Here is a 5,920-nt window from a genome sequence, read left to right as displayed (position 1 = left end):
TATCCTCCCTATCAGAGTCACTGCTATTATTTGTGTGACCAAAAGACACCAACTATTAATTTTATTTGTCAAAAAGTTAGGTTGACAAGATAATAAAATTAATGGGATAAAACCCTCCTTTTACAAATGTTGAATTTGTATACGTCCACACCAACGTGGCATACAAAATTCACGGTGTTTTGAGATGTTGGTTAATTTAAAATAGTATTGTTTGAGGAATCAATATTATTCTAAATTTAGAGTTCTGACCAAAAGTTATTTGTGATTCTTAGGATGACTTTCAACCCACTGTCCATCATACTTTAACAAAATAGACTTACTGGACCTAATTACATAGATTGGAAAAGAAACCTAGACATTGTTCTTACTGCTGAAAGCTATAAATTTGTACTGACTGAGCAGTGCCCTGAAGCACCTACTGGTGAATCTACCCAAGAGGAGATTGAATATCATAGGAAATGGGTAAAAGCAGATGAGATGGCGCGGTGTTACATTTTGGCTTCAATGTCAGATGTATTGCAACATCAGCATCAAGATTTACCAACAGCCTATGATATTATGAACAATCTCAAGGAACTCTTTGGTCATCAGGATAGGGCTTCTAGGCAAGAAGCCATGAGAAAGATAATGACAGCCACCATGCAAGAGGGTACTCCTGTGAGGGATCATATCCTAAAGATGATGGCTTATCTGAACGAGATACAGATCCTTGGAGGAGAAATTGATGGGGAAACCCAGATCGATATGATCCTCCAAACACTACCTAGAAGTTTTGAGCAATTCTGCCTGAATTACAATATGAACAAAAGGGTATATTCATTGGCGGAACTACTGACAGAACTTCAGGCAGCAGAAGGATTATTTCGTCACAATGCTCAAATTCACTATGCTGAAAATGGTTCTACTTCTAAACCGAGAGGAAAGAAGAAGAAGAAACAAGCTAGTTCAGCAAAGAAAGTGAATAAGTCTCAGAGTACAGGATTTAAAGCTGGAGTGAAGAAGCCGAAGGGCAAGTGCTTCATCTGCAAGCAGGCAGGACATTGGAAGGCGGACTGTCCTCGTAGGAACCAAAACAAAGGTATATCTCATGCTCTAGTTGTTGAAACATGTTTAGCGGTGTTATCTACCAGCACCTGGTGTGTAGATACAGGAGCCACTGATCATGTCTGCAATTCCTTGCAGGGGTTCCAGGAAACCCGACGACTATCTGAAGGAGAAATTACCGTCTACATGGGCAATGCTACTAAGGTGGCAGCTGTTGCAGTGGGAGACGTCTACTTATCTTTTAGTAGAAATAGGAATTTGGTTTTAAGAAATTGTCTTTATGTACCCAGTTTTAGAAAGAATTTAATTTCAATTTCTAAACTGTTTTTAGAAGGATATTCAGTTTCTTTCAGTAACGATGTAGTTATTAAAAGAAATAAAGCGATTATCTGTTCTCGTGCATTAGTTGACAATTTGTATACTTTAAGTCCAATTTCCTCCACAAAGCAAAACATGGAAATTTATAACTCATCTTCTAAGAGAAAAGAACCTTCGGAAATGAACCAAGCATATCTTTGGCATCTAAGGCTTGGTCATATTAACTTAAGTAGGATTCAGAGGCTTATAGCCGATGGACTTTTGGGATCATTAGAGTTGGAAAATTTTTCAACTTGTGAATCCTGCTTGGAAGGTAAAATGACCAAGAGGCCGTTCAAGGCCAAAGGGTATAGAGCCAAAGAAGTGTTAGAGTTGGTTCATTCTGATTTGTGTGGTCCTATGTCTGTCCAGGCAAGAGGAGGTTTTGAATATTTTGTCTCTTTCATAGACGATTATTCAAGATATGGATACATTTACCTAATGCGCAGCAAGTCCGAGTGCTTTGATAAGTTCAAAGAGTACAAGGCTGATGTGGAGAAACGACTAGGTAAAAGTATCAAGACACTACGGTCAGATCGTGGTGGTGAATACCTCTTAGGAGAGTTTAGGAATTACTTATCAGAGGCCGAGATTCAATCCCAACTGTCCACACCTGGTACACCTCAATAGAATGGTGTGGCAGAACGAAGGAATATGACTCTTATGGAAATGGTTGGATCGATGATGAATTATTCAGAATTACCAAATTCGTTTTGGGGATATGCTCTGGAAACAGCAGTGTATGTTCTGAACTTAGTACCTTCTAAATCAGTTTCTTCTACTCCCATAGAATTGTGGAATGAGTGAAAACCCAGTCTAAGACATATTCGGATTTGCGGTAGTCCAGCACATGTGCTGAAACCAGATGCTGATAAATTAGAATCTCGTATAGAAGTTCGAGTGTTTGTGGGATATCCCAAAGGAACGAAAGGAGGTTTATTTTATAGTCCTAAAGACCAGAAGGTCATTGTTAGCACCAATGCCCAGTTTTTAGAAGAAGACTATATAATGGATCACAAGCCCAGTAGTAAAGTTGTTTTAGAAGAACTAAGAGAGGACACTTCTACTTTAGTACCAACAGTACAAGATGAAGTACCACAAGAAACTACAACACGTGTCACACATGATACACAACCACAGACACTGCCTCGTCATAGTGGGAGGGTTGTAAGGCAGCCTGAGAGATTCATATTTTTGGGAGAGTCTTCGGACTTGATCCCGGGTAAACATGAACCTGATCCCCGGACATATGACGAAGCACTCCAAGATATAGATGCAGCATCTTGGCAAAAGGCGATGAATTATGAAATAGAGTCTATGTACTCTAATAAGGTCTGGGAGCTTGTAGAACCACCTGATGGTGTAAAAGCCGTTGGATGCAAGTGGATCTACAAAAGGAAAAGAGGGACAGATGGGAAGGTAGAAACCTTCAAAGCTAGGCTTGTTGCGAAAGGGTACACTCAGAAAGAGGGAATCGATTATGAGGAAACCTTTTCACCGGTAGCCATGCTTAAGTCCATCCGGATACTCTTATCCATTGCTGCTCATATGGATTATGAGATTTGGCAAATGGATGTCAAGACAACTTTCCTTAATGGAAGTCTTGAAGAGAACATCCATATGAAGCAACCAGAAGGGTTCATTGAAAAAGGTAAAGAGCATCTAGTGTGTAAGCTCAATCGGTCCATTTATGGACTGAAGCAAGCTTCAAGATCTTGGAACATCCGGTTTAATGAAGTAATCCAGTCATATGGATTTATTCAAAGTTCGGATGAGTCTTGTGTATATAAGAAGTGTAACGGAAACGTGGTGGTATTTCTTGTACTATACGTAGATGATATTTTGTTAATTGGCAACAATGTCAAGGTATTGTCAGACGTAAGGGTATGGTTGTCCAAACAATTTGATATGAAGGACTTAGGAGAGTGTGCACACATACTTGGGATCAAAGTAATAAGGGATCGCAAGAAAAGAATGTTGTGTCTGTCCCAAGCTTCATATATAGATACAATCCTTGCTCGTTTTAGCATGCAAGATTCCAAGAAAGGTTTCTTACCTTTCAGGCATGGAATAGCTCTATCTAAAGAGATGTCTCCTAAGACTTCAAAGGAGATAGAAGACATGAAAGCAGTTCCTTATGCCTCGGCTGTAGGAATCCTTATGTATGTAATGCTATGTACGAGACCTGATATTTGTTTTACCGTAGGCATGGTCAGCAGATATTAGAGTAACCCTGGACAAGGACATTGGACTGCGGTAAAGCATATATTAAAGTACCTGAGAAGGACTAGAGATTATATGTTGGTTTACCAAGCAGACGATTTACTCCCTGTGGGTTACACGGATTCAGATTTCCAATCAGATATGGACAACAGTAAGTCTACATCAGGCTATGTATTTACTTTAGGAGGTGGAGCCATTTCATGGAGGAGTGTTAAGCAGAAATGCGTTTCAGACTCAACCATGGAAGCAGAGTATGTAGCAGCCTCTGAGGCAGCTAAAGAAGCAGTATGGCTCAGGAACTTTCTAATGGACTTAGATGTGATTCCTGGTTTGCCCAAAATCATCACAATTTATTGTGATAATAGCGGTGCAGTTGCAAACTCGAAGGAACCACGAGCTCATAAGGCAAGTAAACATATAGAGCACAAGTACCACCTGATACGAGATATCGTGAAGCGAGGAGAAGTTGTCATCGCCAAGATTGCATCAGCGGATAACCTGACAGATCCTTTCACTAAGGCCCTTCCGGCGAAAGCTTTTGATCGGCATGTGGAGGGAATGGGAATCAGATGTATGGTAGAAGATATGGCAGCTTAGTCATTAGTATAAGTGGGAGATTGTTGGAGTGTATACTGAAAGCCTAAGCTTTGTAAACATTCATTATGTATAAAGAATCACATTTGGTCAAATTGTCTACATTTGTTTGTAGTTGTTCATTTAATTTATATTGTAGATAACATAGTATGTGGTGTCACATGCAGAAGATGATGTTATCAGTACCTTATAAATTATAAACAGTAGCTCACGACCAAAATGGAAAGGAACAAACCATTAGAAGGTCGTAGTGTAATTAGGTATTAGTTTATCTTGACTATATAATTACACTAGTACACTCAGAGTGTATTGAGTAGGACCATTTGAGGTCGTTTCTTTTATACTGACATTATAAAGGAACAAAGACCTCGATTATTATGGAAGTGTGTGCTCTTAATCCTAATATAATAACAAGCACATATATTTGATATTTATTTCTTTAATTTATCAATGGGTGAGATTTAGTTCGATGAATCAATAAACCCGATAAGTTGGGAAATGGTATCACTTATAGTGTGTGTTGTTGATTATAGAAGGAAACTGTGTCCTAGAGATACTAGGTTGATAATGTCCTCAAGAGGAGCTCATTAGGATTGTCATGTTAAACCCTGCAGGTGGACCTAGTCCTACATGACAATAAGGTTGAGTGGTACTACTCTTGGACTTAGATATTAATTAAATGAGTTGTCAGTAACTCACTTAATTAGTGGACATTCGATATCTTAAACACAGGGAGACTAACACACTCATAATAAGAAGGAGCCCAAAAATGTAATTTGGGATTGGTGCGGTAGTTCAATAATAGTTCTCTAGTGGAATGAATTATTATTGATAAAATTAAGTTGTGTGTTCGGGGCGAACACGGGATGCTTAATTTTATCGGGAGACCAAAACCAATTCCTCCTCTCGGTCCCTATCGTAGCCTCTTATTTATAAAGTTCTATACCCACCTATATCCACCTTCTATACCCACCAATAGGGGGCCAACCAAGCAAGCTTGGGAACCAAGCTAGGGCCGGCCTAGGTATAAATTGGGGTGGCCGGCCCTAGCTTGAACCCAAGCTAGTGGGGGCCGGCCAAATTAAATTAAAAAGGAATTTTAATTTTAATTTTTATTATGTGGAAGAAATAATTTATTAAAGAGAATTAAAATTAAAATATCTCTCTTATAAAAGATCTACAAAAGATTAAAGAAAGAGATTAGATCTCTTTCCTTATTTGTAGATTGGTGAGATATTTTATTTTCTCTTTAAAAATTATTCACATGTTGTAAAATTAAAATTATAGAAATTTCCTTTTATCAACCATGAAGAGATTTTTGAAGAGAAATTTTATTTTTTAAAATTTCCGGAAATAAATTAGGAAGTTTTAATTTGTTGATTAAAACTTGTCTAAATTGTTTCCCCTTGATGTGGCCGGCCAATATAGATTAAATTGGGAAATTTTATTTTATTTTTCTCAATTAAATCATGTCAAGGAAATTAAGGAAATTTTATTGTAATTAAATTTCCTAATTTGCCTAGGCCAAGGAATATAAAAGAAGGGGTGAGGGTGCCTTCATGAGATACAACCTCTATTATTTTCTCTCCCTCTTTTCCTTGGTGTTGTGGCCGGCCATCATCTCTTCTCCTCTTCCTCTTTGTGGTGGCCAAAACTCTCTATTCCTTGGAGCTCTTGTGGAGGCCGGATACTACTTGGAGAA

General features: G+C 38.4%; 1 pseudogene; it reads left to right on the top strand.

Annotated features, from left to right (window-relative positions):
- Nucleotides 1–285: 285 nt before the first annotated feature.
- On the top strand, nt 286–936 carry LOC122002250 (annotated as a pseudogene).
- The last annotated feature ends 4,984 nt before the right edge of the window (nt 937–5,920 follow it).

The sequence above is a fragment of the Zingiber officinale genome, chromosome 1A, assembly GCF_018446385.1.
Source record: "Zingiber officinale cultivar Zhangliang chromosome 1A, Zo_v1.1, whole genome shotgun sequence".
NCBI classification, from domain to species: Eukaryota; Viridiplantae; Streptophyta; class Magnoliopsida; order Zingiberales; family Zingiberaceae; genus Zingiber; species Zingiber officinale.
The sequence above is the reverse complement of the archived record's forward strand: the minus strand, read 5'-3'. Positions and strand labels throughout refer to the sequence as shown.